Below are 8,342 nucleotides of genomic sequence, written 5' to 3'. Positions count from 1 at the left end.
TATAATATAATATAATATAATATAATATAATATAATATAATATAATATAATATAAATGTTGACATGATAAAATCAAAATAAAGGGCTTCAAACTTAAAAATGAAATGCATTGACCTGATTGAAATACGTTTTGGTAAGGTTGTTTCAATATTTCCAAAATGAGGGAATTTTTAGAATGTTAGTTTCATGGTGTTGGATAACGAGCCCATTTGGCTAACAATGGGACATTTCAAAATTATTAGTTTTTCTTCCAGATCAGGATGAATGAAAGTTACAAAATGTCAGAATTTCTAATTTGACAAGCTCTGCTATCAACTTTATACGGTCTACAAACAGACCAATTCTCCGTTTCAAATTAAACAACAAGCCATGTGAGCTGTATGTAGCATTTTCTGTACATTTATCTGGAACCAGATAAAAACATTCCCAAGGAAGAGTGGGTTACAAAATATATATTTACTCAGTCTTCCCAGCCCCCTACTTGGCTATACACAGTACAAGTAGTAATAGCTCTAGCACTGTAGCATATAGTGTCCTAATCAGCAATCAGTTCCCTGTTGTGCTGGGTGTTTCACACGTACGTAGTAAAGAGACAGCACCTGCCCAGATAACTTACAGGCAGGATGCAACAAGTAGACCAAAAAAAAAAAAAGTTTAAGTATCAATGAGTAAAGAAAGGAAGAGGTCCCCACGTCCCTCGCCCTTTTCTTTTGCAACCCCTCCAGGTACACCAGGTCTATCACCAGCTAACACAAAACATCTTCTCCCAGGCTGCAAGGCTAAAATTTTCAAAGCTGCCTGAAAGTTTGGGCACCCCATTCCTGTTACATTTTCACTGGAGGTGGCAACCCAAATCCATGAGCTGCCTTCCCTGAACCAGTTCTGCACAAAACATCTCTCTCCTCCTTCATTTCAGTCTTCGGAACAACGCCTTATTTTAGAACCACTCCACCAATACTTCCAGTCAAGAAAGAAAGAAAGAAAGAAACTAGGCTGTCTGTGCTGCTAGCAAAGCAACACTCATTGTCCAGTTGAGTGCATTCCATCCATTGCCTGTTGTTATCTCCGCTAGCATCTTGACTTGCCAGGATCAGCTGAGTCAATAAAATCTTAAGAGCAAGGACCATGTCTTTACTCCCATTGTAAAGCACTGTGCATCCCAAATAGCTCTCAATACACAACTTAAAGAACAAAGTGAGATAATATTATCAGTTCTCTAATAAAATCAAGAAAGTCTCTCACCTGCCTTGAGAACAAAGGGCTGTTTCTTTGGTGACTCATCAGGCTGCTATAAGTGTGAGCCAGTGAACATGTCTAGGGATACTAGGCCCTATGGGTGATCTCACTGATCTCAACAAACAGCTTCAGCCTCCCCATGGCATTGTCTGCCTTGAACACCAGTGTGAACAGGTGGGGATCTGTGACGTTTAACATAACCAGCTAATGTTTCAGCATTCAAGTGGATAACTCTTCCTCTAACAGTTAGTCTAAGAGATCTCCTGGCCTCATCAGCAAGGATTACGCATTGCCCAAAAGAATAAAGGTTGCAGGATTGGGTCCTTAAGGGAATGTCTATATCTTAGATAGGTGATAGCTTGGGTCCAGCTAGGGCACTAAAACTAGCAGTTTGGACCTTGCAGACAGTCAGGGGGTCAGCTGAGTTTTGGAGCCAGAGCTGCTGCCTGAGCCACAATGTCCACATTGCTAGCTTTAGCTTGCGTGCAGCTAGTGCAAGTCTGTTTGCCCAGGCTGGGGGGCTCAGGCCCAGCTGCAGTGTAGACCTAGCCCTAAGGATCTTCTTCAATCCACCAGGTCTTCCACTGAGTTTTGCTTGCAAAATTGGCCTCCTCCTGAAGCCCTTACTCACACAGGTATTAGTTACTCATGCAAGTGCTCATAGCAAAACCAGCGTGGTCACGTGAGTGAGTCATGGCTACTCATGTAAAGGTGGCCGGGTCTGGCCCACACCATGCAGGATTGGGCCCATGTCAATTACATGGACTGACCTGGGAGCTGAACATGCTCTGCACCTCTCCAGAATGGGCCAAAAAAGCTTGCATTGATTCTATGAACAAATTACTCTGTGGATTAGTGCAATGCAGAGCTCTGCACTGGACCAACTTGTCACCCACAAAGGCCCATATTAAATAGTTTGAAAACTGTGTGATTCATGCAAACCATATGTACCCAAATGGTCAAGTTCCCATGTCTTTTAAAGTCTTCAGATCCAGACTGGTTGCCTTTCTGGAAGATGCTTTAGTCAAACCCAAGTTATTGGGCTCAGTACAGGGGTAATTATCTGGTCTGCACTATGCAAGAAGTCACACTAGAAAATTGAATCAGTCTTTCTAGCCATCGAATCTATTAATCTATGAAAAAAGCAGGAACAACTAAAATCTTAGGACATTATTTCCAAAAGTTGTTTTTGACTTTGGGCCTAATTTCCAGCATTGCTGACGACTCCCAGATCATAGTGAAGCCAATGGCAATTGCAGCTTCTCAGAACTGAAAGTAAATCAAGCCCGATGATCAAAATTTTCCTACTTGTCCACTAATTTTGGAAGCCTCCATTTTTTGGTGCCCAATTTGTGAGAACTGAGTCTTGGGTTTTCAGATTTGCTGAGCACTTCCAGCTTGCATGGATTTCAGTTGGGGTTGCGGGTGCACAGCAATTTTGGAGAAAAGGTCCAGATTGGCTGACATTAAACGAAAACATCCAAAGTTAGTGGCTATTTCACAAAATTTGTCTTGCAAACATTCATCACCTGTAGGGTACAGCTTTTTGTAAAATCAGACCTTTAGCACCCTGTCCTTATGTTGTTATTTAGGACCCCAGTCCTCCCTTCATCTTAGCTTTTTCATGTGAGTTGTAACATTGGTGCCAATGAATAAAGGTCTGCAAAATCCATAAATTACTAGATTTTATGGGCAGGATGGACCATTGTGGTCATCTGGTCTGAACTCCTGCGTAACACAAGGCAGAGAATACACCCAGTGTTTCCTGCATCCAGCCCAGCAAATTATGGTTGAACTTGAATGCATTGTTCAAAAAGGCATCTCTTCTTTGGATAGGCTCAAAAGATCCCAAGGGATTCTAAGTGCCCAATTCCAATTGAATATCAATGGGATTTGGTCACCTAACTAATTTAGATTACAAGACTCCAAGATATGGAGAATGCAGCACTTTTCTTGTCAAGTCCTTACTCAGGAAAAGGTCCCACAATAGTTCTATTGTATATGGTTCTGTAACCAGGACTGAATGAAGGACTGAATTAATACAGGATCCTGGACCACTCCTGTCATAAATATAAAGAAAAGGGTAGCATAACATCCCTCCTTGGCAGCTGTACTGGATCGCTTTACCTGTAAGGGGTTAAGTAGCTCAAATCACCTAGTTGGCACCTGACCAGAAGGACCAGTAAGGAAAGAAGATATTTTCAAATCTGGTGGGGGGGGGAGGGGAGAATTTGTTGTGGCTCTTTTTCTTTGTTCCTTCGTCTATACCCCAGAGTTCAGAGGGGGGGGGGACCCTGACAACTCCCAAGGCTGGAAGATTGTTCATGGACCCATGGAGCTATGGAGGTTGCCTCCTGCCTGAGAGTATTGGGATCTGCTATGGGGACAACACTGGCAGACCACAGAGCCAGCAGTATCATAAGCATTTTGCTGAGTTGGTGGGCCTGTTGCTGGATTGAATCCAGGCCTTGATCTTCTGCATGTCACGAGTGAATTTGCTTTCTGTGGCCTGTTCTTTAAAGCCCCAATTCAGCATGGTTCCTAAACATGTGCCTAGGTTTTAAGCATGTTTATAGTCCCATGGGACTCTGGGAATTCTCTTGTGCTTAAAGTTAAGTGTGTCCTCAAGTACCCTGCTATGTTCTTGCCTAAACTGCTCAGAATCTGCTGGGGGCAGCTACCTTTTTGGATTCACTTCTGAAGCAAACTTTTACTGAGGAGAGACACACCCACTGTGCTCTCACTCATGGAAACTCTATTTTTGTTCCTTCTTCTCTTGTTCTTTATCCTTAATATGAAATAAAATCTCATTTACACTGAGGCAGAGATTTTCATAGCTGCCTTAAGGATATTGTCTCCCCATTTCCATTAAAACCAATAGGAATTGGGTGTCCAAATCCCCTAGACAGCTTTGAAATTCTCACCTGCAGAGTATATTCCTGCTCTTTGTGTATGGCAAACAGAATTGAGCAAGATAGTTATAATGGACTTCAAGATCACAGTTCAAGGCTGGAGAATTTGGGCCTGAACCACTGGCAGGGTTTGGGAATATATATTTTTATATTGCTATATAACGTAATATAAATCAGCTCAGCTGATCATGAGCTCCCTGCATGATGCTGTGGCCAAAAAGGCTAATTCTTGAGTGGGAATAGAGAGGTTATTGGACCTCTTTATGTGACCACTACTGAAATTCTGTCCCCAGTTCAGGTGTCACAAACCAAGAAGATGCTGATAAACTGGATAGGGCTCAGAGAAGAGACATAAGAACAATTAAAGGATTGGAAAACATACTTTATGGTGATAGACTCAAGGAGCTTAATCTCTTTAGCTTAACAAAGAGAAGGCTAAGGAGTGACTTGGTCACAGATTCTAAGTACCTTCATAGGGACCAAAAGTTTGATATTGTGCTCTATAGTCCAGCAAACAAAGGCATAACTTGATCCAACAGCTGGAAGTTGAAGCTAGACACATTCAGACTGGAAAAAGGTGCACATTTTTAACAGTGCGGATAGTTAACCACTGAAACAACTTACAATCATAGGGTTAGACGAGATCACAAAGGTCATCTAGTCTGACACCCTGGCAAGATGCAGGATTTGTTCTGTCTAAACCATCCAAGACAGATGGCTATGCAGCCTTTCTTTTTTAAACCTCCAGTGAAGGAGTTTCCATGACCTTCCTAGGCAGTCTGTTCCATTGTACTCCTGTTCTTATCATTAGGAAGTTTTTCCTGATATTTAATCTTGATCTGCTATGCTGTAGTTTGAGCCCATTGCCTCTTGTCCTGCCCTCTGTGGCAGAAGAGAACAACTTTTCTCCACCTTTTTTATTGCAGCCTTTCAAGCCTTTCAAGTATCTGAAGACCGCTATCATGTTCCCCAATAATATCCTTTTTTCCAGGCTAAACATACCCAGTTCCTTCAGCCTTTGTTCATATGGCTTGCATTCCATCCCTTTGATCATCTTTGTCACTCACCTTTGTATCCTTTCCAGTTTCTCTACATCCTCTCTATATAGTGGTGACTAAATTTGGTCAAAGAACTCCAGCTGAGGCCTAATCAGTGCCTAGTAGAGCAGTACTATCACCTTCTGTGACTTGCATGCTACGCCTCTGTTAATGAAACCTAAAATTGCATTTTTTTTGCAACAGCATCGTATTGCTGATTTATGTGGAGGTTGTAATACACCAAAACTCCTGGATCCTTATCACCAGTGCTGCTGCCAAGCCAGTTTCCCCCAGTTCCATATTTGTGCATTTGGTTTTTCTTCCCAAGTGTCACACCTTACATATGTCTTTGTTGAATTTCATTTTGTTCTCTATCGCCCAGTTCTCCAATTTCTCAAGATCCCTCTGAATTTTAGCTCTATCCACTTAGAAAGGGTTGTGGAGAATTCTCCATCACTGGCTATTTTAAAATCATACTTCCACCCCAAAAATGTATCTGGAACAAAGGAATAAATTAACCAAACATCCAACAAAACAAAAATCAGAGAAAACCAAGCAAACAAAAATAATACCCCAGACAGCATTTTTATACCAAAAAGGAGAAAACCAAGAGACTCCATGAAGTCCACGAGGGAATTTGCTATAGCTACTGATTTTTATGCACAAGGTGTTCAGATAGCGTGATGGTGTGGCTTGTATGAAACCTAAGTTATAAAGACAGCTGTGTATGGAGATAGATTCTGATCTTCTTTACACTGGTGCATGTAACTGTTCAGGACAACTTTTCATAAACATACAGCTAAGGGTAGCATAAAATCCCTCTTTACCCTGTAAAGGGTTAATTCCTCTTTTACCTGTAAAGGGTTAAGAAGCTCAAGTATCTGGCTGGCACCTGACCCAAAGGACCAATAAGGGGACAAGATACTTTCAAATCTGGGGTGGGGGAGACTTTTGTTCTGTCTGTTCCATGTGGCTTTGGCCGGAGACAGATCAAGAAGGCAAGCAATCCAACTCAATTAGAATTAGTAAGTAATAATAAGGAAATGTGTTAGCTTACTTTTATTTTGGCTTGTGATTTTCCTTTTCTAGAGGGAGGTTATCTCTGGATTTGTAACTTTAAGGTTTTGCCTAGAGGGGAGGTCCTCTATGTTCTTGAGTCTTTTGTAATTCTGTAAAGTATTTACCATCCTGATTTGACAGAGGTAATTATTTTACCTTTTCTGTAATTAAAATTATCCTGATTGATTTTTCATTGTTTTAAGATCCAAGGGTTTGGGTCTGTGTTCACCTGTACCAATTTGTGAGGATATATTCTCAAGCCTCCCCAGGAAAAGGGGGTGTAGGGGTTTGGGGGATTATTCTCAAGCCTTCCCAAGAAAAGGGGCATAGGGGCTTGAGGGGATATTTGGGAAAGGTAGGGCTCCAAGTGGCCCTCCCTAAATGTTTGTTTAAATCACTTGGTGGTGGCAGCGTTACCTAATCCAAGGTACAAGGAAGGATTGGTGCCTTGGGAAGTTTTTAACCTAAGCTGTTAGAAATAAGCTTAGGGGGTCTTTCATGTGGGTCCCCACAGCTGTACCCTAGTTTTCAGAGTGGGGAGGCAACCCTGACACAACTGCACTTATATTTCTCCTTAGTGGTCCTGCTAGGGCACCTACTCTCAAGCTTCCGGCTCCCCAGTCGTCACCTCTTTTAGTTGCAGACCTGCACATCTCTTCCTCCTGACTGGGATATTTCCAGGCTAAGCAGTTCCCTGTCTTCACTGTGTTATTACTGGCAAAGACTGACTGCTTAAGCAGACTTGTTTTGCTTCCCTCCTCCGAGACAGTAAACAGTATCATTGCTATAATTACTGCAGTTCTTTCAAAGCAAGCACTTTTTATTCCAACAGTAAAAACATTACAGAGAAAACATTAAAACAATAAAAGAACCTACATACATGCTAATTAGCTTACCAGAGATTACCCCAACTCTAGCATGGACTCTGGCAGGTGAGCAGTGCTTCAAAACCCCATCCAGGGTTTTCTGTGGTTTAAAATTCATCAATCCCTTTGCGGTGAACAAAAACTTTCCTGACTCTGAGTCACTGATTTAACCACTTTGGCTCTTTGAAGACACCGGGAATAGGGAATCAGCCAGACAATGGGTTCCCCTGGCAATGGTGAAGGATCAAACAGCTGATAACCCCGGAGGAATTCCAATAGCATACCCCCTCATCTTAGAGATTTCCTGGTAAACCCACTTAATTTTAAAAGTTCAAATTATTTACAGAAGACCTTTGAAGTTCCTAACGTTTCCCAAGATTTAAATTTGGTTACATCTCCTAGAGATGTCACATACAATCTCATTATGACACATAAACAGTTGTAATTTGAATACAAGGCACCCCAAAGGTATTAAACTTAATTCAATAAGATTTAACTTTATTCAGAAAGAATTATCCAGGATATTATCACATCTGTCACTCTGTACGCATACAGTGTCATTTCCTGCCTTTGCCCTCCTCCAAGTCAATTGTATATGTGGCCCTAGTCGCCCCCGCCCCAGACAGCACTCCACTCTTCAGTAGACCCAAATCTCTGGGTCATGTGCTCATGCTATGAAATTCCATCTCCATCATCATGCTTGTCGGCCCCCAGTGCAGAAAAATATTTTTTTCCTGGGGGCGGGCAAGTAGTTGAGACACAATAAAAATTGATGGCCCCAGATTGCAGTCTGGATGGCTTTCAGTGATGGTCCTTTATCTAGAACTTTACTTGGATAAGGCAGCTGCCAGAATGCAGCCCAATGGGCTGCCATTGAGCAAGTGCAGACCAATGAAGTCGTATGGCCAGTAATTCCACACATACTATAGCCTACACTGTATGATTTAATTCTGTCATAACCCCCCTTGTCCCACAAGCAAACAATAAACCAAAAGTCATTGTACCCAAAGCAGAGTTTGTACCCCGAAAAAGGAGATGAACCAAAGTCCTCGTGAAGTCTAATAGGTGGCAGTAGAAAAAATCTTACATCAACACATTCTGATCTTATTTACACTGGTGCAAATCTACAATATGTCTATTGCCTTGAGTCATGTTTCTCTGAATTTTTGCCACTGTAAAGACCACTTTGTGCATAGGGATACTGCAAAGCACATTCTCATGGAAACACAAAA

This window comes from Terrapene carolina, unplaced genomic scaffold (assembly GCF_002925995.2).
Source record: "Terrapene carolina triunguis isolate 2854851 unplaced genomic scaffold, T_m_triunguis-2.0 Scaffold119, whole genome shotgun sequence".
NCBI classification, from domain to species: domain Eukaryota; kingdom Metazoa; phylum Chordata; order Testudines; family Emydidae; genus Terrapene; species Terrapene triunguis.
The sequence above is the reverse complement of the archived record's forward strand: the minus strand, read 5'-3'. Positions refer to the sequence as shown.